The sequence below is a fragment of the Mirounga angustirostris genome, unplaced genomic scaffold (assembly GCF_029215605.1).
Source record: "Mirounga angustirostris isolate CCGP_5_RB_7025 unplaced genomic scaffold, mMirAng1.0.hap1 SCAF_2, whole genome shotgun sequence".
Lineage (NCBI taxonomy): Eukaryota > Metazoa > Chordata > Mammalia > Carnivora > Phocidae > Mirounga > Mirounga angustirostris.
The window spans coordinates 34,195,373-34,221,251 of NW_026991710.1; the positions used below are offsets into that span (position 1 = coordinate 34,195,373).

Below are 25,879 nucleotides of genomic sequence, written 5' to 3' on the forward strand. Positions count from 1 at the left end.
ATCACCTTTAATAGGAACCACCTCATTACTGAGCAACAATTATTGTGTCCGTGACTTCTTTAGTATTCATTACAGACATGTATTTTTTTAATTTTTTATTTTAATTCCAGTTAGTTAACATATGGTGTTATATGGGTTTCTCATTACAGAAATTTAAAGTAGAGTGGGTAGGAATTTCACACATTTTACACATGTTTACAGCATAATATACATGTAAGTTAAAGAGGTAGCCTAGAAAGTAGGCAATAAAGATACAGGAAAAGTAAGAAATATATACAACAATAAAAAACAACAACAATAAAGAAAAGTAAGGCTTAAACAGAAGGAGATCCAGAGGATATTCTTTCAAAAGCAAACACATACGAAGTAAATGCAATACAAATATCAATTAATTATGAGGAATTTGTTAATTTTGGAACGTACTAACACCTGATAATGCCTATTATTGTCATTTTGGAATATGTGTTGTTTTCCTCACAAAGTTGTTTTCCTCTCAATTGCCTTGGCCTAAAAGCTATCCAAAAGTCTAAAACATGATTTCACCTGAAATGAAGCTTTAAGGATAAACATTTTCTTTTTGAAACTTTTCAGTAAAATGGAAATAATTTCTGCCCAAATGGCCACCATTCTCCTAAGTGGCTTATGTATCTCAATAACTGGGGAGCAGGAGAGGTTTCTCTCATCCTCAGAACTGACTAATGCCCAATTTCTATGTGGCGAGAAGTCATGATCGGACTCATTGACCAGGCCAGTAAGTGAGGTCCTTGTGTTTTGGTCCTGATCTCCTCAGTGGCAACATTCATTTAACAAACATATCTGAGTACCCACTATGTCCTAGGCGATGATTTGATGATGGTGCTATTTGACAGGCTGTTCCAACACAGTTCAACCATCAGAGTATTTATTATAAAAAACACAAGCCATTATCAGGCTCATCTCTGACCCACTGTTATGGGTTGAATTGTGTCCCCTGCCAAAAAGGTAAGTTGAAATCCTAACTCAGTACCTCAGAATGCAACCTTATTTGGAAATAGGTCATTATAGATGGAATTAGTTAGGATGAGGTTGTATTGGTGTAGGTAGGCCCCTAAACCATGATGGTTGATGTCCTTCTAAGAAGATAGCCGTGTAAAAACGCAGAGACGTGGGGAGAATGCCACATGCAGATGGAGGTGAAGATGCGACAGATGCATCTAGGAGCCCAAAACCCCAAGAATTCTGTCTGTCAGCAAAAGCTAGGAAAGAGACATAGAACAGAGTCTCCTGCAAGCCCTCAGGAAGAATCAACTCTGTTGACACCTTGAATTTGGATTTTCAGCCCCCAGAATCCTGAGGGAATAAGTTTCTGTTTCTACCAGTTTGTAGTATTTTATTACCTTGGCTCTAGGAAACCAACACACCCGTCCACTCCAAATAAACAGCCTTATGTATAGATAAACATTGTACAGGAAAAATTTTACTACCATAAAGTACTATTTCAAAACTTTAGAGATTGTCAAAGGTATCAAAGACAAAGTCTGAAAAGAACTTGCAAAATGTTACTGTCTTTTTCTGTGGTGATACATTGACGACACACACAAATTGCATTTGCTAAATGTGTAGAAAACAGCCTCTATACCCTCGAGCTACTAAACGTCTCGCTATTTGGTGACAGTGACCTACAGATCTGTCCAATTCTCTTAGACTGGAGAAAACACGGACAGAAATTAGAAGAAATTAATTCAAAAAGAAAAAAAAAAAAAGGACGCCTGGGTGGCTCAGTCGGTTAAGTGTCTTCCTTCAGCTCAGGTCATGATCCCAGGATCCTGGGATCGAGTCCCGCATCAGGCTCCTTCCGAGGCGGGGAGCCTGCCACTCCCCCAGCCTAGCATGCTCCCGCTCGCTCTCGCTCCAGCTCTCTCTCTCTGATAAATAAATAAATAAATAAACAAATAAATAAATAAAATATTGGAAAAAAGAAAGAAAAGAATTCAAGTGGGTAAAATCTTTTAACCAGGCTCCGGACATCTAAGTGGGAACTCTATGATGAACAGAGAGGCTTGGACTCTTGAGTCCTCACAGCCATTTCTGTAAGGGAAAACTCTTTCCTAAAAGACTGCCCTGAGCTTGTGTGCATCAGGCTGGTCTTCCCTCCCCATCTTCCCTTTCACATTCGCCCCTCAGCCTCTTTACAAAAGGAAGGCACATCTCGGCAAACTGATTCTAACTGGTGCATTGCCTCGGCTGTAAAATCAAGCAAAAGGCCAATTCAACATGCTCCCCGTGGCACTGAGGCAGCTAAAGACTATGGAAACTGGATTGTTTTGCAAGTCCACTCATTCCAATTCTTGGCAATTAACAAAATTGGAGGCAGAAGGAATGAAGTTGTCAGCTAATAGATGACGGAACCTAATATTTGTATGATTTGGGGCATATAACTTAGATGGAGTGCAAAAAAATGTAGGGACGGAGCTACAATGAAATTCTTTCTATTCCCATCTATTTTTTTTTATGTGAACAAGCTTTCTCAGAGCTGTATCTATAACACTGAATATAGAAATGAAATTGATATTAAGCCCTGTCTCAACAGTAGGAAAAGAAAGTTTACTATTATTATTATTATTATCATTATAAACCTTCTAGCAGTAGGAGTGCCTTTATTCATCCACAAATACATAAACTCATTTTCTTAAATGAAGCCTTATTCATCTTAAGATATGCACTTCCAAAAAATTTGCTTTTTGAGTTTAATAATTATCCATAAAATTTGTGACATATTTATGATATTTTGATTAATAATGTGCTGATAATAATAGAAACTCAAACTAGAAGGTACTTTTAAATTTAAAGACTTAGATCACAAGAAATAAGAATAAAATTGAATTTCTATGGTGCAGAGAATTATGCTAGAATGATAAATAAAAGACTTTTAGGCATTAAAATATATTATATTAGGATGAAATTTTCTGGGAGAAATGGAATTGAAATATGAGCCTGGGTGGCTCAGTTGGTTGGGCAATTGCCTTTGGCTCAGGTCATGATCCTGGGGTCCTGAGATTGAGTCCCCAGTCAGGCTCCCCACTCAGTGGGGAGTCTGCTTCTCCCTCTGACCCTACCCCCTCTTGTGCTCTCTCTCCCTCATTCTCTCTTTCTCTCTCTCTCAAATAAATAAAATCTTTAAAAAAAAAAAAAAGAAATATGAGATAAAGAGCAAAAAGAAACAACATAAAACGTTAATGAACAGCTGGTCTAAGTATTTTAAAATACATGATAGTGAGTATCAAATTGTTATGGTATTTATTTCTACTTTATTTATTTATTTATTTATTTATTTATTTATTTATTTATTTATTTTAAAGATGTTTTATTTATTTATTTGATAGAGAGACAGCAAGAGCAGGAACACAGGTGGGGGAGTGGGAGAGGGAGAAGCAGGCTTCCCGCGGAGCAGGGAGCCCGATGCGGGGCTGGATCCCAGGACCCTGGGCTCATGACCTGAGCCGAAGGCAGACGCTCAACGACTGAGCCACCCAGGCACCCCAGCCACTGGATACATTTAAAAGAGTAAAACTTTATCAATATGTCTGATGCACCAGATTTAAGCTTTGCACTGATTTAAGCTTATGATAAAAAATTTTATATGTCAATTAAAAAATGTGTGAGGTGGGTACATTGTTTGTGGTCTATGCTAACCAAAAATGTTTGAAAAACACTGATCTAAAGTAGAGACAAAGATGGATATTTTTATTTTTATTTTTTAATATTTATTTATTTATTTATTTGAGAGAGAGAGAGCACATGTGGATGCAAGAGCAGGGGGCGGGGCAGAGGGAGAGGAAAGGGAAAGAATCTCAAGCACACAGCCCGACACGAAGGGCTTGATCTCATGACCCTGAGATCATGACCTGAGCGGAAATCAAGAGTCAGGTGCTTAACAAATTGAGCTACCCAGGCGCCCTCAAGATGGTCATTTTTTATTTTTTTATTATTATTATTATTATTTTTATTGTTATGTTAAGATGGTTATTTTTTAAAAGAAAGTAACATAGTAGGGTACTGTATGAGTCCTAAGGGAGCCCACTAAGAAGCAGATATGAATGCTTAGGAGGGGGTCCCACCTGTGGGTTTGAGGGAAAGTACAGAAGGAGGTCAGGTACTGGGGTAAAGGGAGGTTGGCTGCCAAAACTGGGTCAGAGTCTCAGCTTCTAGTCCCAGAGACTTGATTTGGTCAGAATACCTCACATTCACCACACTCACAGCTTCCTTATCAACTTATAGTAAGAACTACAACTATCACATCCTGTATGCTGTGATAGAAGCCAAACTGCAAACAGAAGGGCATTTGCTGGATCCAGTGGAATCAGACTAAGGGTGAGAATGGTGTGACACCAAAAGCAGAATGATCTGAGGTTCTGACAGCCTGCACACCCATGTATGGTGGCTGCACTGGAGGACTCCCATTTAGGGGTCCGGCTGTACTCCTGGGCAAGGCTGGAAAGGATCCTGCCAGCCTCTGGCTCTTGGGGCTTCCATGTCAGTGCTAGACAGTGGTTTCTCACATCCATTATTTAGGACACTAGGATCATATTGATCATAATCAAATTCCAATCCTGTCCCCTTCATTTGACCTGTTGGAGGCCTAAACTGAAGTTTTGGACAAACCCATTCCTCAGTCACACATTTACAGAAAATATCTTGGCCTTCTTCCAACATAAGATGAATGACATCCACTGTATGTGGATTTTTTTCCTTGTTTAACTATCGGGTAAATTTTTATTTCCAAATTTTTATGGGAATAGGAATGTGGGGGTCTCATTCCCATGTATCATCTATAAAACATGTAATAAATGCAATTATAAAGTTAGCATATGAGAAGAAAAATTAGCGTATTAATTATTCAAAAATAACGAATAGTAAAGATAGCTCAGCACTGTGCTGATCACAGCCACTTTGAAGACAGTCGGCTAGAAAGGAAGCTTAATTAATTCAGTGCACATTTACTGAGCTCTAACTGATGCAGTGAAGCATGCCAAGATCAGAGGATAGGAAAAGAAGTAGGGCAGACTGCTGTGGAGTCTTTACCTAGAAGCAGGTAATTCTCATATGACACGATAGATGCATAAGCAAGGAATAAAAGAGGGTTATAGGAGCACAGTGGAGAGGAATGAGGGATATGCTTCACAGAGGAGATATTTTATTTCTATCTTAAAGGAAGAGCAGAAATTTACTAAGAGGAGAGAGGAAATAGCCATCCAGTATTGAGAGTACAATCAATATCCGGAGACCTGCAAGGGCACTGCATTTTTAGAGAACGATAAGAAGTTCAGTGTTCCTGGAACTTAGGGTTTTGTGGGGGAGGGTGCAGAAAGTGAAGAGGGTTTGGACTTGACTAATCTGCACTGAAAGGGTATGAGTATGATTTCACATGGAGTGAATCTGTGGGCAAGCAGAGAAATAGCAACCACCCTAGACACCTCAGATAGACACACAGGGCCGGATGGTGGGATATAAAACACAAAAATTTGGGAACCTACCACCTCAATGAAATTTCTAGGAGTCCAGAGCATGGGCCACATCAAAATATCCCTTCCAAGGGTAAGGACAAGTTGCTGCATATGGTCCCCTTATCAATAGGAAAAAGTAGAATACCTTATATTGTTAGGGTGTTTGGGAAGCAATATACATATTTAGGACTGCTGCTTTGACCCATTTACCCAACAACCCAAAGGATTCCCCATTTTGGTTGGAGTACAGAGAAAGAGATGACTCTCCAATGGGTCCGGGCTGCCATGAAACCTGCATGGCCATCTGGGCTGTCTGGCCCCATAAATCTCCTGGTGATCAAAGTGTCTGTGACCGATAGGGATGCCGTATGGAGCCATTCACCGGCTCCTCAGTTCAGACTGTTAGATTTTGAGCAAAACTATGCCACCCTCTGAATAGAACTATCCTCCTTTTTGAGGAACAGCTTCTAGCTGCTGTTGGGCCCTAGCAAAGACTGAACTATTCACACTAAAGCTCCTATAATGTGGGTATTAGCTGACCCATCAAGCCATAGAGCTGGATGTGCCCAGCAGCACTCCATCTTTAAATGGAAGTGGTCAAGATGGGCCTCTGGCAGATCCTGAAGGCATAAGTAAGTCATGTGAGCAAGTGACTCACCCCTATGACTTCCATTCTTGCTACAGTGCCTTCTCTCATCTCAATCCATGCTGACAGCCAAGAAGGCCTATGGGAATAGAAGAAGGAAGTCATAAATATGAATGATGATCAAATGATCAGTTGCAGAAACAAGGACTATAGTGGTTATGAACATTTCTTTCTTCCTCTGATAGGAATGTATTTGTGTATATATTTTCTTTTTCTCTGTTCCATTTTCCTACTATCTAACATAATGTGTTAATAGCAGTCAACCTTAAATTTTAGGATTTATATTACAGAATATCAAAGAGGGGCTTAACTCAGCTACAAAATGAATGTATCCATAACTCTATTATTGAAAAAGTAGAATTTTGCATTATAAGCTGCTTGAGAAATAGTTGCATCATATTAAGTAGAAGCATATTTTTGCTCTTATCTTTATTTGAAAATTAAATATGTTTAGAAGAGCAGCCAAGAGTGACCCCAGGCCTGCCACCAGATACTCGGCTGTTAACTCACAGAGGCTATAACTACACAGAAGAAACAGATTTCCATAGATCTCTCCATAAACTACCCCCTTCGTGGTCTACTTTAGCGGCTGAATGTTCTTGGCTTCTCAGATTTCCCAGCAAGCTCTGTCTTGCATCAGTGCTTCAGGAGAATTGGCTAGTGAATGTCACCATTCCAGACTTTTATGTCCCCAGTTGGTCCCACAGCTATGTATGATCTAATTCCTATAATAAATCCTTGTCCCACAACACTCACAGTGGCTCTGTTTCCCTGACTGAACCCTAATAGATACAAAGATATTTAAGCCAGGGCCTGAGAAAGGTAAGGGGGTGGTCAAAAGGCTACCTCAGGAAGAGTATTCCAGGCAAAGAGAACAGCAAGTGCAAAGGCCCTGAGCATGAACATGACTGAGGAAGTAGTGTAGCTGAGTGGTGTTAGTGAAGGGGAGACTAGGAGGAGATGAGATACAGAGGTAAGGGGAGAGAGACAAGGTGGTGTATGGCCTCATAGAATACTATAGGAGCTTCAGCTTTTTCTCTGCTTAAGATAGAAAGCCATGGGAGGGTTATAAGCAGAGTGACATGATCTGACATTTTAAATGAATTCACTCATGTTGCTATGTTAAGAATAGACTGTAGGAGGCAGATAAGGGCAGAAGTAGGAAGATGAATTAAAGGCCAGTGCAATAATCCAGATGAGAGATGCTATTGACTCAAACCCAGCTGTTAGCACTGAGTCAGGTGGTGACAAGTTGTTAGAATCTGGATATATTTTGGGGCATCAGGGTGACTCAGTTGGTTGGGCATCTATTTTCAGCTTGGGTCATGGTCCCGGGGTCCTGGGATCAAGCCCCACGTCAGGCTCCCTGCTTGGCGGGGAGCCTGCTTCTCCATCTCCTGCTCTCTCAGCTTGTGCTCTCTCTCTCTTTGTCAAATAAAAAGGTAAGATCTTTAAAAAAAAAAGGGGGGGGGGGAAGAAAAAAATAATCTGGATATATTTTGAATGTAGAGATATTAGAATTTGCTGTCAAGCAGAATGTTGGGTGTGAGAGAAAAAGAGGAGTCAAAGATGACTGTAAGGTTCTTGACTTGAATGATGAAGAACAGGACTGCCATTTAATGACACAGATGGCTAGGGGTAGAACAATTTTGAGAGTAATAACGGAAGTTCAGATTTAGTCCCTTAACTTTGTGATGTCTATTAGATATACAGGGAAATACATCAACTGGGCAATTGTATAGACGAGTCTGGCAAGCAGGGGAGGGATCCTGAGATAGAGATACGCATTTGGGGACCATTTATTTACCGATAGATAAGATCATTAGGAGAATGAGAATAATTAGAAAAGAGAAGAGTTCAGGACTGAGCTCTGGGGCAACTGAAAAGGTTGGAGAGATGAGGAGTGGCCAGAGGACTGAGGAAAACCAGGAGCTGATCCGGGTGTCTCAAGTCTGTGCTGCTTCACCTTTCCTGCAGGTGGAAAACATGCCTTACTGATCTGCAAATACCTGACATCTAGAGTGTTATCAGTCATCTACCAGGTACTCAGTAAGCAGATGTTGAAGTGAGGGTCCTGCTAGATGACCTCATGGAAAGATAACCCCCAGAATGGGAGAAAGTATTTGTAAATCATACATCTGATGACGGACTTGTATCTAGAATATGCAAAGAACTCTTACAACTCAATAATAAAAAGACAAGTAACTCAATTTTTAAAATGGGCAAAAAGATCCAAATAGATGTATCTTCCCAGAAGATCTACAAATGGCCAAATCACACTTGAAAGATAAGTAACATCATTAGCCTTTAGGGAAATGCAAATCAAAACCACAATTAGATACCCACTAGGATGGCTAGAATCAAAAGGAGAAAAACAAGGGCTGGGGAGGACGTGGAAAAATTGGAATCCTCATCCCCTGCTGGTGGGAATGCAAAATGATGCAGCCACTTTGGAAAACAGTCTGGCAGTTTATCAAAAGGTTAAACATAGAATCACCATTTAATCCAGCAATTCTACTCCTATGTATATAGCCAAGGGTTGCAATTATAATAATCAACAAGGTCAGGTTGGCAATAAATAGGCAGTCTGACTTGCAGAGGTGTATTGAGATAGTAGAACATGATGTCCCCAGGGGCAAAACAGATGGGCAATTGATGAGGATACCACTTTCGAATAGAAGAAATCAAGGATGAAAGACCATGAGACTAAGAGAGGTTACCCCAATGAGAAGTTATAATTCCTTGCCTGGTTCAGGACGTGATTCAGTTTTCAGTCCCAGACTCATTGACCGAGTCCCTAGGAATAAGGGTCCTGCAACAGCCTGTGGGGATGCATGGTAGTGATACCAGGGGTTGCTCTCAGGAGAGGCCAGATGGATCCTGGAAGAGGACAACAGACCACAAGCAGTAGCTTTACCATATCTACCTGTCAGGAGTGGGATCCTTGTTAGAGCAGATTAATATGGCCTCTGTTACATGGCATGCAGCCACTGATTTGATACTTTTCCATTTCCAATCCAAAAGGAAGGGCAGAAACACTTTGTTCTCCCATGGAATTGGCAGCAGTATACATTTATGGTCTTGCCTCAGAGCTGTGTTTCCTTTTTCATGTTCCATCCTAATGTAGTGTTAAGAGATCTGCACTTTCTGGACATCCTACAGAGCCTCACATTGATCCCTTGCAGTGACTATACTGGATCTCTTCCATCCTGAGAGCACCAGCAGCTCATCTTCATAGAAACAGCCATGTATCACTAGCGTGCCTTAGCCTCTCCTGTCTACAGGGCTTCATCCTGCTTTACTATCCGAGGACTTCGCGTTGGATTCCTCCTGCCAGGGGAGCACACAAAGCGAGGAGACCCACTTTACAGCCAAGGAGATGTGGGATGAGCTCAAGAGCAAAGGATCCACTGATTGGGTCTCCAAACACCCCACCTGGAAGCTGCTAGCCTGATGGAGCGTTCAAACAGGCCACCAAGACAGCACAAGTGACAGACTCTGGGGTAGAGGGGCTGCTGCCTTGTCTCAAAGGAAGGACAATTCTGCAGGGAGGTTCATGCTTTTCCCCGGTGGATCAGGCCAAGGTCAGACTTGACCTGAGACCACAACCCCGCTTGGCTCTTTCTCCTCCTTTATTTTGCTTCCTTCCCTCCCTTTAAGGCTTTTCCTGGATATAAGGCTTTACCATCAATAAATCACAGTGCACTGAATTCTTCTCTCTGGCTCCGCTTCTTTAAAACTGGAGACAACCAGCAATAAGGGAACACCCATGAGAGAGGAGGCAGCTCCAGAAAAGTGAAAACCATGCTAGTTACAGGTCCTCAGAGAGGACAACTACCTGCTTGGGACAAAGGATCTGCTTTCACTGATTCTTCCGAACTAAAGAGATCCTAAGGGCTGGGAGCAAGTCTGTTTCTCAAACTGGGTTTTTCACACCCTGGGAACATGCAACCACGTTTCAGGAATACTTAGAAATACTTCTGGAGTGACAATGTGCTAGAAAACATGGGGGAAATATTTTATCATATTATATTGTATTATATTATATTGTATTATATTATTATATTATATTATATTATATTATATTATATTATATTATATTATATTATATTATATTATATTATATATTATATTTGAGAGAAAGACAGTGAGCACAAGCAGGTGGAGGAGCAGAGGAGGAGGGAGAGAGAGGGGGAGCGAATCTTAAGCAGACTCAGCGCCGAGCATGGAGCCTGACCCTGGGTTCGATCTCACAGCCTTGTGAACATGACTTGAGCCGAAACCAAGAGTGGGACACTTAACGAACTGAGCCACCTAGGCGCCCCAGAGAAATATTTTGTATTAGAACAAATGCACCTCTCTTATGAAGGAAAGTACAAAATGGACAAAAACCACTTTTTAGCTGAAACATATCATCTCAAAAGGCACATCTCTCCTGAGGCAGGCAACTAAGGGCTCCCAGAGTTCAAGGTTCTTCTGCTGTAAGGGGTATTTGAGTCAAGTTTGATGAGCAGTGGCAGACCGTGTTGGCTACTTGGAACGAGAGACAAAAACAGGCTCCATCCTGTAGACCAGTGCAAGAAAAGGCAAGAACTCGGACTTCCATGACACCATTTTATGTTTTTAGTCCTTCCCCTGATAATAACTAGCATGTCTGAGGGCTTTCTATTTGCTAAGCACTTAATACATGAACGCAATCCCCAGGGCGCTGTGAGCAGACTCATTTTACATACCAGAGAAGTTCAGAGAGGTGACGTAATTCTGCCAAGGTAATTGGAAAATATGTGGGTATCCTCATTTTGGCACATTCTGTGTCTTCTCCACTCTTTGTGCTCATAGAATGTAGGACATATAAAAATAGAGAGATCCAGGTATCCCTAGAATAAAACACCGCTGAAGTCAAAAGAGTTGGAATCTGGCCTGAATTAGAACATTTCATTTCCCACCTTTTACCCTAATGTTCATTTTATACTTTTTTGTCCTCTGGATTTCATGTTTTCAATTGGATATTTTAAACTGAAAACTTTGACTGCTTTACCATGCTATATTTAGTTCTCTCTCATCACCGACATCAATTTTGCCCTATGTACAACCTCTTAGGCCTGGACTGCTACATAAAAATGAATAGAAGGTAAGTTTGAAAATATCAGAGATGAGAACAATCAGGTTCCACAAGCATAGAAGTCATGAAGAATTTCTTCATAGAAGAAATATTTTGTTTATTTCTTTATTAAAATTTTGCCAGGTTTCATGTATACAGTTGGTCTGCCTCTTAAAAAACGGACTTAATGCTATTTCAGGGTCTCATAAGTACAAACTCAAATCTACAACCTGGAATTTTTTTTTTTTAAGATTGTATTTATTTATTTTGAGAAAGAGAGAGAGAACAAGCGGGAGAGGGGCAGAGAAAGAGGGAGGAACAGACTCCCCGCTGCGCAGGAAGCCCGATGTGAGGCTTGATCCCAGGACCCCGGGATCATGACCTGAGCCGAAGGCAGACACTTAACCAACTGAGCCATCCAGGTGCCCCAACCTGGAATTGTTTAGGAGAAAGGATGGAGGTTAACTTGTCCCTCCTTATCAATAGCATCATTTAAAGAATTGTTTCATACTGTCTTCCTACTCTGCTGAGCTGCTGGGCATTAAATCCAAGGATATGAGGCATGTGTAGCCAGTCTCTAAAGATGATTTCGATTCCTTTCCGGCTTGCTGTTTTAGAAGTCCGTCTCATGTACCAATTAACGTTCATATTGACATGTGGTCCCCGGAGTATTCCAGCTTGCACTTGTGATATGGGAGTTGCTGCCATAGCTCCTTGTATTTCCTTAAAAACTTTGCCCCAGTGGATATAGAACATTATTTTTCATAGGTTAGCTAGCTGAGATCTTCAGAAATATGGTTTCTGACATTTAACTTCACACACATAAAATACAATAGTTGCACACAATTAAAATCATTTTTTAAACAGATGATTTAAAAGACTATAAAGGTCTTTTCCCCGCCTTTCTGACAAGCATTCAATAATTTTAATACTTTTTTCAGGGTGTCATCTTACTGCTTGTAAACTGCTTCTGTCTTTATAAACTTGTTTTTTTCAATATGTAAACAACTCCAAAGGCAGTAATTACACTTTGCAATTACTGAAAAGGTGTTCAAGGTAAAACTTACATGATCTCTGAGATAGAAAGGTATCATATAAGCCTCGGAAATGTATTAATTGCAAATCAAGCTATAACAACGTGGCGGTTTTGGAAATCACAAACCAAGCATTTTGCTCTGATGCTGTGCATTATTCTGGCAGTCTAGGTCACCTACATCATAAAGCAGTGGTAACAAAAGTGACAATGAGGATAAATTGCAAATGAATCTTTAAAAGAGAAAACTGAAGGGGAAAAAGGAAAGGAATGAGGGAAGGGAGAGAGAGGAGAAGGAGCAGAGAATGGAAGAACAGAAGGAACCCTAACTACCAGCAGTTCTCCTTAACCACAGTTCAGGCGTTTTGCTAAAGAGGACAATCAGGGACGCCTGGGTGGCTCAGTCGGTTAAGTGTCTGCCTTCAGCTCAGGTCATGATCCTGGAGTCCCGGGAGTCCCAGGAGTCCCAGGAGTCCCAGGAGTCCTAGGATTGAGCCCCACATCAGGCTCCCTGCTCGGCAGGGAGTTTGCTTCGCCTTCTGCCTCTCACCCCACTCGTGCTCTCTTTCTCTCTCTCTTTTGATGTCTCTCTCTCTCTTTCTCAAATAAATAAATAAAATCTTAAAAAAAAAATAAAGAGGACAATCACCCAAGGGGTATCAAAAGGCAGCTTCTGACAAGTTGAAAGAAACTGGGTTGAAGGAAGCTTTGTCAGAACATACCACATTGGATCTTCTCTCCAAGGCCACCATCAAAGTCAAGTTCATGGCTGGGACTTTGTGGTCTTAGTGAAATCTAGGGGCACCTGGGTGGCTCAGCCTTCAGCTCAAGTCACGATCTCAGGGTCCTGGGATTCAGTCCCACATCGGGCTCCTTGCTCAGCGAGGAGCCTGCTTCTCTCTCGGCCTGCCACTCCCCCTGCTTGTGCTCGCTCGCTGTCTCTCTCTGACAAATAAATAAATAAATAAATAAATAATCTAAAAAAAAAGAAATCTCAGGGCGCCTGGGTGGCTCAAATGGTTGGGCATCTGCCTTCGGCTCAGGTCATGATCCCAGGGTCCTGGGATGGAGCCCCCATCGGGCTCTCTGCTCAGCCAGGAGTCTGCTTCTCCCTCCCTCTCTCTGCCACTCTGCCTACTTGTGTTCGCTCTCTCTCTCTAACTCTCAGGATAAATAAATAAAATCTTTAAAAAAAAAGAAATCTAAAAGTTATCATAATGCTCCTTCCAATAGCCACATAAATAACCGAGAAACATGTGGCATAGTGGGTTTCTGTCCTACCTTGGCCACTTACTGGTATTGTAATTTTTGACAATTAATTGAACGATGTGGGGCTTTACTTTCAGCACATTGAGGTGACAGGCAGAAATGGATGGGAAGTCCAGGGCCATCTCTTATTACTGCATGATTTTAGGAAAGTATCATAACTTCTATGAATCTATTTCTTCAACCATAAGATGTGAATAAGACCTAAAAAGATTGTTTGGAAAAGGCCAGACAAGAGTACATAATGTTATAATTCCATATAAAACTCTAAAAAATGCAAACTAATCCATAGTGACAGAAATTAGATCAGTGGTTGCTGGGGGAGCCAAGAAGCAGGGAGAGGCAGGAGGAAAGAATTACAAAGGTGTTCAAGGAAACTTTTGAGGTGGTGGATATGCCCACAACCTTGATCTGGTAACGATTTCACAGATATATACATATGTCAATCTCATCAAATTACATATTAGACATTTTAAACATTGATTGTATGTCAATTATACCTTAATAAAGCTGTGTTTTTTAAAAGGGTCAGAAGAGTGCCTGGGTGGCTCAGTCGGTTGGGAGTCTGACTCTTGGTTTCGGCTCAGGTCATGATCTCAGTGTTGTGGGATTGAGCCCCACGTTGGGCTCCGTGCTTGGGATCCTCTCTCTTCTTCTCTCTCTGCTCCTCTCCTCTCTCTCTCAAAATAAAGAAATCTTTTTTTTTTTTTTTTAAAGTAGAAGAGTCAGAGAACTAAATGAGACAGTATATCGCAAAACAATTTGCAAAGTATATGGTACAAGTAAGTCTCCAAAAATGAGTGCCTTTTCCTACTTATGTCACAGAACTATTTATTTATTTATTTATTATTTTATTTTATTTTATTTTTTTAAAGATTTTATTTATTTATTTGTGAGAGAGAGAATGAAAGACAGAGAGCATGAGAGGGGGGAGGGTCAGAGGGAGAAGCAGACTCCCTGCCGAGCAGGGAGCCCGATGCGGGACTCGATCCCGGGACTCCAGGATCATGACCTGAGCCGAAGGCAGTCGCTTAACCGACTGAGCCACCCAGGCACCCTGTCACAGAACTATTTAAAATGCTACTGTACTCTACAAACATCTGTCAATATTATATATTTTTTAAAGATTTTATTTATTTATTTGAGAGAGAGAGAGAATGAGACAGAGCATAAGCAGGGAAGGGCAAAGGGAGAGGGAGAAGCCGACTCCCCACTGAGCAGGGAGGCTGATGTGGGACTGGATTCCAGGACCCTGGGATCATGCCCTGAGCCGAAGGTAGACACTTAATCGACTGAGCCACCCAGGTGCCCCTAGATTTCACTAAGACCACAAAGTCCCAGCCATGAACTTGACTTTGTTGGTGGCCTTGGAGAGAAGATCCAATGTGGTATGTTCTGACAAAGCTTCCTTCAACCCAGTTTCTTTCAACTTGTCAGAAAAGAGAAATCTACCTCTTTAGAAGCTGCCTTTTGATACCCCTTGGGTGATTGTCCTCTTTATTTTTTTTTTTAAGATTTTATTTATTTATTTGAGAAAGAGAGAGAGAGCATAAGCAGGGGGAGGGGCAATGGGAGAGGGGAAAGCAGACTTCCTGCTGAGCAGGGAGCCTGATGTGGGACTCAATCCCAGGACCTGGGATCATGACCTGAGCCGAAGGCAGAGCCACCTAGGCATCCCTCTGTCAATATTATAAACACTGAAATCTTCCCAGCAGTTTTATAGCTGGATAAATATTTTCAAAGAAAAATATGGGACAATATGAAAATACCTCTTTTTTAGGATATTAGTTCTGTGACTTTCAAATCTTTATTCAAAGCATATTTTACATTGTTGGAATCACATCGCACATAGGACTTGCATGCCACCTTTCTACTCTATGTTTTAATCATAAAATGTCTGCATGTTATTTTTAATGACTGCCCTATAATTTTCTCAGTTTTCTGGAGAATTTTCTCAAGAATTTGGGGTATGTTTTGAAGATAGAGCTGCCAGGATTTGCTGATGGACTTTGGGGTATGAAAGAGAGGACCCAGGGGTGATGCTGAAATTTTTTGCCTGAGCAATTAGAAGTTCAATGAAGTTGACTTTGTCTGGATGGGGAAGAGTGTAGAAGGGCAGGTCTGAAGAGAGGATGAAGAATTCATTTGGGGACAAGTTAGGTGCTAAACATCAAAATGGACATATAGAGTAAGCACTGGACAGGAGATCAGAGGGGAGGTCTGACTGGAGATATAAATTTGGGAGTTCCCAGCATAAAGACAGGATTTAAGACCATGAGCTGCATGAGGTCTTCAAGGGCATGAGTACAGAGAACAGAAGAAATTCAACCACTGAGTGATGGGGACCACCTAATGTCTAGAGATGACAAGGGTGACAGAAAAGGAGAGTCAGTGAGGAGGGAGGAAATCCCAGAAGAGTTGTCTGTCCTGGATGCTGAGGAAGGAAAGTGTTTATGGGACAGAATGCTGCAGGTCATCTTAGGAAAAGGACGACAAGAAAGTATTCTTGAAGTAAAATGTGGCTATATCAAGGAAGATTTGGGTGGAGTGCTGTGAGCAAAACTATTATTGGAGTGGATTCAAAAGGTTAAAGAGAAATTTCTCCAAAGATATAAAATGGCCAATAAACAGATGAAAAGAAGCTCAGCACTATTAGCCATCAGGGAAAGACACATCAAAATGACCATGAGATACCATCTAACACCCACGAGGATGGCTAGAACCAAAGGAAAATAACAAGTGTTGATGGAGGATGTATAGAGAAATGCTTTCACACAGGGGGACATTTTTAAAAGACCTTATACTGCCATTTTCCCTGATGTCAGCCAACATTTCCCTTCTTCAGCTTCTCAGGAATAGTTGATGTAGGAATGGAATGATCTGTTCCTTGGATGTCTCGTAAGCATATAAGGCTGAGTACTTTTTTATTGAAAGAGTTTTAATTACTTTATTATACGAGCAGGCTTTCTATTTTTTCTAGGTATTTACATTTTTTCTCTGAGTTTTCAAATTGACATAAAATTGTTCATGGTATTCTCTTACTGTCTTTTAAATCTGTAATGTGTATGTGACTGTGTTCCCACTTTATATTTTTAATATTTTCTATTTGTGTAATAATCTCTTTTTCCCCCACAAATCCTGCCTGGTGATTGTCTAGTTTATTAATCTTTTTTTATTTTTAATTTTTTTTGTTTCCCTCCCTTATTAATCTTTTTTTAAAAACCAACTTTTGTTGATCATCTCTATTGTGTTTTACTATATCATCTATTTCTGCTCATTATTATCTACTTTTTCCTACTTGCCTTGAGTTTATTTTTCTAACTTCTTCCGTTGGATCCTGAGCTCACTAATTTTCCACATTGCTTCTTTTCTAATATAAGCATCTAATGTTATGAATTTCCCTCAAATATTACTCTCATTGCATCTCATAAATTTTGATATTTCAACTTTTAATATTGTTCAGTTTTAAATATTTTCAAATTTCAATTAATGACTTTTACTTTGAACAATGATTACCAAAAAATTTACATTTTAATATCCAAAGTTAATTTTATAGGTCTCATTTGTCATTTTATTGTTGGTATCTGAATTAATTGCATTGCATTTAGAAAACACTGTCTGCATAATACTGATTCTATGAGAATTTGTTGAGTCATGCTTTATGACGAGGCATTTAATCGACCTTTGTAAATGCTCCATGAACGCTTGAGAACAATGCACATTTTAAAATGGTCGGGTACAGAGTTTTATGTATGTCCGTTAGATTAGGACTGTTAGTTGTACTGTTCAAAAAGACTTTGTTTAATCTTTTATATGCCAGGAGCTCTGCCAGCTGAGATGGGGGAGAGAGAGAGAGAGCAAGCAAGCTGCTAGGTTTCAGAGTAGCTGATTAAAGCAACATGCCAAGAATGAAAGAGCTGAGCCTTTATTCACTTAATGCTATGGTACAAGCAAGAGGCTAAAGTGGAGAGAATGCAGACTCCCCTGTTGTATTTTCCCACAGGGAACAGCACGCTGATCAAAGTCAGGTGGATCAGTGCAGATGTGAGGGTCACCCCACCATTGAGGGAGCCCCGGAACAAGAGTCTAATAGTTTTATCGACTGGGTGGTCCCAGTGAGGACAAGGGGGAAGGGCTAGGAGTGGAAAAATTCTGAGTCAGCCTGGGTAGAGGTGCCCTCAGGGTTTCCCCCTCTGCTCCCTAGAAGGAGGCCTCCGAAGGGGTACCTGGAAGACCTGTGCCCCAGGCTCGGAAAAAGACACCTAGAAATAAAGACTCTGGCACTAGGGATGCATATATGTGAAAGAGCATGATTGGCCAGAGAGGCGTAAGTCCTTGACTTCAGCTCTTCTCAAGGGCTGCAGTGCTTGGGGTCCGGTGTGGGATGGGACGCTGCCCCCAGGAGGCCTGCCACATAACGCCGCTGTAATTGCCTAAGGTCAGGCCTGAGAAATCGCACAAATGTTTTAACTCAGAACCATACTCCTTACTACACTGTCCACTTGACCCATTAATAATTGAGAAAGGTTGGTTCATGGTGATAGTGGATTTATCCATTTTCCCTGTAATCCTATCAATTTTTGTTTTACACATTTGAGGCTGCTTTATTAGAAGTGTACAATTTTGGACTCATTATACCATCCTGGTGAATTAAATAATCATAACAATGGCCTCTATTGGGGCGCCTGGGTGGCTCAGTTGGTTAAGCGTCTGCCTTCAGCTCAGGTCATGATCCTGGGGTCCTGGGATCGAGTCCCATATCCAGCTCCTTGCTTAGCGGGGAGCCTGCTTCTCCCTCTCCCTCTGCCTGCTACTTTGTCTACTTGTGCTCTCTCTCTCTCTGTCAAATGAATAAATAAAATCTTTAAAAAATAAATTAAAAAATAAAATCTTAAAAAAAACCCAATGGCCTCTATCTTTAATAATGTCTTTGCTTAACAATGTGTTATGCTGATGCTGATATTAATATAGTTATACTAGGTTTCTTTGGTTGATATTTTTCCTGGAAAACTTTTCCCCTTCCTTTTACTTTCAATCTTGCCATATCCTTATACTTTAGGCATGTCTCTCAAAAATAGGACACATCTAGGGGAACCTGGGTGGCTCAGTCGGTTAAGTGTCTGCCTTCAGCTCAGGTCAAGATACCAGGGTCCTGGGATCGAGCCCCATGTCAGGCTCCCTGCTCAGTGGGGAGTCTGCTTCTCCCTCTGCCCTTCCCACAACCCACCCCCCCACTCATGCTCTCTTCTCTCTCTCTCTCTAGTAAAGAAATAAAATCTTTAAAAAAAATAGCACATTAGCTAGATTTTTAAAATCTAATTTGATAAAACATCTAAGTTTAGTCATTTATATTTAGTATGACTTATTTGGACTTTTTCCTATCTTACCTTGTTAATCCTATTTGTCCTGGATTTTCTGGGTTTTCTCTTATCATGCGTTTTTGGGGATTTGATTATGTATTTTTTTCTTTATTCTATTTCTCTCTAATTGTTTGGATTTATATATTTTTCTTTTCTTTATTGATTTCCCTTGAGATGTTATCACGACTATTTCACTTAATAAAGTCTAAAGTTAATTTCTTAACTTCGGCCAGAATAATAAAAGGACCTTGGAATACTTTTACTCTCATTGCACTTTCTCCCATCATATGTATTATTATGTTGAACAGTATTTTACTGCTATTTTTTTATTTATACACTAGATATTATTATACACAAATCTATTTATTTGGGTTTACATACATACCTCCCCTGAATATTATTTTAATCATTTTTCTCAGACCATCTACTGGATCATTATTTTTTAAATTATATCTTTTAGAAGTTTCTTTTCTATAGTTATCTAGGTAGTCAACTCAGCTTCTGTTTGTATATAATTTTTTTCACCTTTGTTTTGAAAAAATGGTTTTGCTGAAAAGAAATTCAAGGATGATGGTTATTTTCTCTCAACATTTTAAAGGTATATTATTCCACACTGTCTTTTGACTTCCTTGGTTCTGTGGAGGAGAATGGTGTTATCTTCATTTATGATTCTAAACTCTTTCCTTGTTTGTGGTTTTCTGCAGTTTCATTGCCTATATTTAAGCATGGATTTCTTTCTCTTTTTTCTTTTCTTTTTTTTTTATTTATTTTTTAATAAAGATTTTATTTATTTATTTAATTGACAGAGAGCATGAGGCTCAGTTCTGGTCAGTTTTCACAAGAGCAGTGTTCAAGGGGTAAGGGCTGTTGGGGAAAGTTTCACAGCTGAGAAAAAGAAACAAACAGGGTATCTGCTTCTGGCATTACGGCTGACCTCCTGCTCTGAGGGGCTCTTCCACTGAAGGTCTACTAACACACTGCATAGGACACACTTTTTGATATACTGCTGGGCTCCCAAGAGTCAACAAAGATCTTCAAGGACAGTCCTCCTTTCTTCTCCTCTCCCATCACCCCCTCACAAAAGAAAATAGATTTGAGCTGGGGTCTGAGAAAGCATAGTGGAGCTGGGGTTAGAACAGTGAGCAGCCAGTTAGGAAGGAGGAAGAGAATAAATTCTGGTTGGGAACCCAGCAGAGTTGGCCACATAAATGGCGAAGTACTGGGAGGAGTATGTGGAGAAATGAAACTATCAATTTCTTAAGGTGGTAGATTTATGGGTTGAGGGTTTTTTTTTTAACTTTTTAAAAAAAATTCAATTAATTAACATATAATGTATTATTGGTTTCAGAAGTACAGTTCTATGATTCATTAGTCTTATATAATACCCAGTGCTCATTATATCACGCGCCCTCCTTAATGTCCATCACCCAGTTACCCCATCCCCCCACCCCCCTCCCCTCCAGCAACCTTCAGTTTGTTTCCTATGATTAAGAGTCTCTTACGGTTTGGGGTTGAGGGTTTTTGGTTATTTTTCCAATTTGACTTGTTCAGATGTTCTCTTTTTATTGCTTCATATCCTTAGGCCATTGAAGCTAAATGTCCAAGTAAGACCAAGACACTAGACATCTATATATTGATTTGTTCACTCTAAGGATTCTGGAAAAAAAAAAAAAATGCTTGGTTAGGTTAAGACTCAGCAGTGTTCTCAAGAAAACATTTCTTTCTGGTATATTTATAGACTTAAATTTTTTCTGCTTATCATATTCTTCATATACTAATCTCCTGGTAAAAGGAAATAGATAACAAATGGGTCTGAAGGACACTTCAGAAGCTGGTTTTAACTGATCAATCTTGCTTATTGTATCCTAGTGACATTAAAAAGGCCTAATGGCAAAGGAACTAGAGATGAAAGGAGACTTAACCCAAACTTTTATATGATTTGGTCTATGTATCTTTTATTTTCTGCTGCTCAAGGTCCTTAGTATGCTGGACTAAGAGAAATCTTAGAGTTCATGAAATCCTCATTTCTCTGAGTACAAACTGCCCGGGAATTTAATGTGAAGAGTTTGATACAAAAGACCATTTCCCTGTTTCTAAGATGCACACGTTTTTCATGTTTAAACATTTTTTTTTTTAAGATTTTATTTATTTATTTGAGAGAGAGAGAATGAGAGACAGATAGCAAGAGAGGGAAGAGGGTCAGAGGGAGAAGCAGACCCCCTGCTGAGCAGGGAGCCCGATGTGGGACTCAATCCCGGGACTCCAGGATCATGACCTGAGCCGAAGGCAGTCGCTTAACCAACTGAGCCACCCAGGCGCCTCTGTTTAAACATTTTTTAAAGGAAAATGCCTTACAATTGATAAATGCATGTGGTGCACTGGGTCCCCCTCCTACCCCCTTGAAAAGCAGCTTTAAACTGATGATTTATCTTAAAAAGTTAGGAAACACGGTTTAAGCCTTGTGTCTGTCATCTGCCAACCCCACTCCCAACCCAGGGAAGCCTAGTATAGTGTCCGGCACATAGTACATACTCAAAAAACATTTGTTGAGTGACTATATGAATACATGTAAGGTATAAGTCAAGGAGAACATGTATTCTCCTCCTTCACATTTATCTTTCTTCCTTTCGATGTACTTGTGACAACCCAGTAAATGAACTGCTTTTAGGAAAACAGGAGGGAAATTGACTTCGCCATGGGAACTAAGTGGGGTAGTTTCTTTGCATTACGTGTCATCTTTTTTGGTGTTATTTTTAACTTAAAAATCTGTGGATGTCAGAACTTACTTCTGGGGACATATTATTGACAGAGGAATTGTCAAGTACGTTTAAAAATGTTGAGATGTACTCTGTCAATTATTAATGTCATGCTAATTATAAGTTCAAACTAGACTCTTAGACCTCAAAGTGAGCAATGCTTATCAGAGGGTTGGTGACCTGCTCTGGCCCTGGACATTGCAGAAATCATTTCAGCTCTTCTCAGTGGCTGAGCTTCATCCTTATTTCTAGTGGTAATGACTAAGGTCCTAGGGCTGGGCCATAGATGGAAGCAGGCAGAAGAGTTGAACATGCACAAGTTTTGAAATCAAATGAAGTTGGGTTGAAACCCAGACTCAGACACTTAGTAGCTATGTGAACTTTAGCAGGTTAAACAGCTTCTCTTGAGGCCTCAGTTTACTTATCTGTAAAATCAACATAGACATACGGATACTGGAGAATTGGTATGAGGAGTCATTGAGGATAACAAATACAATGTCCTTTGCATAACAAAAAAGGCTAGTTTTCCTTCCTTCCTCATCTCCCTCCTTGGGTACCCTATGGGTAACCATAAAAAAAATGTTTAAACATGAAAAACGTGTGCATCTTAGAATACCCACACCTCAGAATATTTGGGAAGCATTGCTTCAGTGCTTGATATCCTGCTTTCATAAATACATTGTATACTCTACCCCTTCAACTAGCAAAACTCTTATGTCCTTAGAGAAGAGTTTTTCTATCATTGAGATTTGTGAATGACTCCTGTGATTTTTGCTGTATCTTATAGACCAATGATACAATTTGCTTAGTATATGTTAGACTTGCCCAAAGGTTTAACATGGGTAAAATCACAAACACGATATTCTAATTATATACACATACAAGAACATACAATTTCTCTGATGGGTATTAAAACAAATAACTACTACATTTTTGTGATTCACATGCAGTATGCTAATACAGGAATCTCAAACTACTCTAGGTATTTTATTTTATTTTTTTAAAGGATTATTTATTTATTTATTTGAGAGAGAGAGAGAGCACGAGTAGGAGGTAGGGTCAGAGGGCAAGGGAGAAGCAGACTCCCCACTGAGCAGGGAGCCCGACATGGGGCTGGATCCCAGGACCCTGGGATCATGACCTGAGCTGAAGGCAGATGTTTAACGGACTGAGCCACCCAGGCGCCTCTACTCTAGGCATTTTAAATAGAAAGGGAAAATAAATAAATAAATAAATAAATAAATAAATAAATAAATAAATAAATAAATAGACAGGGATTTAATACAGGGAATTTGGTGCTTACAAAACCACTGGAAGAGGGCGCCTGGGTGGCTCAGATGATTAAGCTTCTGCCTTCGGCTCAGGTCATGATCCCAGGGTCCTGGGATCGAGCCCCGCATAGGTCTCCCTGCTTGGCGGGAAGCCTGCTTCTCCCTCTCCCACTCCCCCTGCTTGTGTTCCCTCTCTCGCTGTCTCTCTGTCAAATAAATTTTAAAAATCTTAAAAAAAATTTAAAGTTTTTTGGTATATTCTTAGGAGTGTACAATCATCACCAAAATCTCTATTAAATTTCATCTTTATTATTTTTTTTAAAAGATTTTATTTATTTATTTATTTGATGGAGAGAGAGACAGCAAGAGAAGGAACACAAGCAGGGGGAGTGGGAGAGGGAGAAGCAGGCTCTCTGCCAAGCAGGGAGACCTATGCGGGGCTCGATACCAGGACCCTGGGATCATGACCTGAGCCGAAGGCAGCCACTTAACGACTGAGCCACCCAGGCGCCCCTCATCTTTATTTTTAATTCATTTTTCTAAATCTCATAATTCTGCCTTTCAGATTACTTATTCTTGCTTGCATGCATGCACTCTATTTCTGCTCCAATAAAACTGCACAAACAAGGGTTAAAACACTTGCCAGGTGGCTGCAGGTTGAAATGACTCCATTCAGCAGCATTTTTTTTTTAAGGTAGAATAAGTAAGTTATAAAACCACCCCAACTATGATATCAATTGATGCCAACCCAGGCAGCATGAAGAATACAATGGGGAATGTTTTGCCTGTTCTTCTAGCCGGTGACTCCAAAGGAAAAGGAGAGAAGTGCTGGCTGGCATAACTTGTTCTAAATGCAGCCATTCTATTTTCCTAAGGCTCCTAGAATTTTGCTAAAGACTGACATCAAATCTCCTGGCCTGCAGTTTCAGCAATACACCCCTCCCCCGCTTTCTAAAGATCAGTAAGGTTTGTTTTTGTTCGGTCTCTGGCATCTCCTTGTGAGCAGGGAGTTTATTCATTGCTCTGATGCTTCCTGGCACACAGTAGGCCCTTGATATATATATTTATTGTGAGTGAATAAATGCCTTTCACAGAGATTTCTCTAGTGTTATCATGACCATTTTTACTATTTATTTTGGTAATAACTGTCACATGCTAACTTCTCCCTGCCCATCAGCCCTTATCTTAAATGTCACTTCCTACGGGAAGCCTTCCTGATTCTTCACATGAGATAAGGTGCTCCTAAGCTCTACTTGCCTTCATATCACTCTTATTACTGATTAAAATCTGCATGAGGGAAGTTTCGTGTTTATTTACTACTGTGTTTACCTTTATATTCCAATTCTAAGCTCAGTGCCCATCACATAGTAGATAATCAGTATTTGTTGAATAAATAAAGTTAACTGGGATGTAATTCGTCTCTGTCTAAAGGCAAGAATTCATTCAGCATAGCCAGGTGAACTATTCACCTGTCTTGGCTTTCAAGTCGTCGTCGTCTTCTTCTTTTTCTTTTTAAAAAACTTGTTGAGGCATAGTTTAGAGATGATAAAATTCATCCATTAGATTCTTCTTCCTAATGTTTCTCTCTCATTTTTTCTGGGTGAAGGTCATTTTTCTAATGGTAAAAATGGGAGAAGATAGAAGTGGAATGGAATGTTAACTTGGAGAGAGAATGGGATCTTAGTGCCCAACTTACTAGGCTTTACTTCTGTTTCATTTTTCTTTGTGATCATAAGCAAATTGACTTCTCTAAGCCAGGAATCCTAATCTGTGAAGTCGAACTAGTAAATTTTTTCATTGGATCCTCTACGGATTACGGAGATGACATGCAAAAGATCTGTCCACTGAACCACTGTAGAGGTAATAATTCCAAAAAAAATGTAAATTCCCTCTCTTCTCTCTGCCATCTATTAACCTGGGACCCCCTAAACAGTAGGTCTATTCTTTCACCATTATCATTATTTTGTTATGAGCATATTAAAACAACAACAACCTTCTTGATTCCTTAGCGTTTCTGCAAGCCCCATTTCATTCTCAGGTTTAGCTCTCCTGACACTGTTCTTACAGATTTTTGTCCTTCTTTTTATTCATTCTTCCGCATATGCTTTTTCTCTCCATCTTTTGCATATGCTAGTAGGAAATACAAGCCCCACCTGAGCTCATTAGAGAACAGTCGTTCCTTTGGTTGCCATTCTCTTTCTCCTTCACTGTGAATATTCCACTGAATTTTATTTTTCAAAGCCTCCCGTTCTTTTAAAAATGTGTTTTCTTTTACACCCTCTCGTCTCGAAATCGTACCTTTCTTTTCCTTGGATCTGTGTCCTAAAGTCTCCGACCGCCTGCCTCCTCTCTGTCTTAAATTATGGTCACATCCGCAAGGTTCCTATAGCTTCCCCATGACCAACCAATTCTTCCCCGGGAGTCACATTACATCAGCATTACTAATGCAATACCGTTTATCCTAGGCAGTCAATTAAAAACGAACCTCGGTACTGATCTGATTTAGCATGGAGGATGAATTGTCTTAAGGTCAAATGCAAACTGCGGCAAGATTTGGGAGACAGATAATTATATTCATACTAAATATATACCTGTTGAATTTGGGCTTTTTCTCAAAGCTTCAGAAACCCTGAGCTCTCCGATAATTGGGATGGTAAGAATGGTAGGTTTCCGGAAAGTTCGCAAAAAATTAGACTCCATCTAAACGACCGCTCCATACGCTCAAGGAACACCCACCAACAAAACCCACCCCCACAACCACCAGATTATCTCACCAGCAAGTGAGACTGCAAGGTTTGGGGGCCCGGCCGTACCATTCCGCGCGGCGCATGGGGGGGTTCGTGCCCATTTGGCTGCGACTGGCCGTTTCCCCGTCGCTTGGTTTTGCCCCTGCTCCCCCTGCGCAGGCACCTACAGTGCGTCAGGCCGGCGCTTTATAGCGGCAGCCTGGGCGGCTCCTTTTG

General features: G+C 40.4%; 1 long non-coding RNA gene across 2 annotated transcripts; it reads right to left on the minus strand.

Moving 5' to 3' along the window:
- On the minus strand, positions 1-25,868 carry LOC129045943 (uncharacterized). Of its 2 annotated transcripts, none has more exons than XR_008506448.2 (5): positions 25,730-25,868; positions 20,392-20,545; positions 10,863-11,006; positions 6,142-6,208; positions 1-1,900 (listed from the first exon to the last, which is right to left on the minus strand). It is a non-coding gene; the product is annotated as an uncharacterized LOC129045943 (long non-coding RNA). The 2 variants fall into 2 exon arrangements; XR_010409342.1 differs by having other exon boundaries at positions 25,691-25,824.
- Between the last annotated feature and the right edge of the window lie 11 nt (positions 25,869-25,879).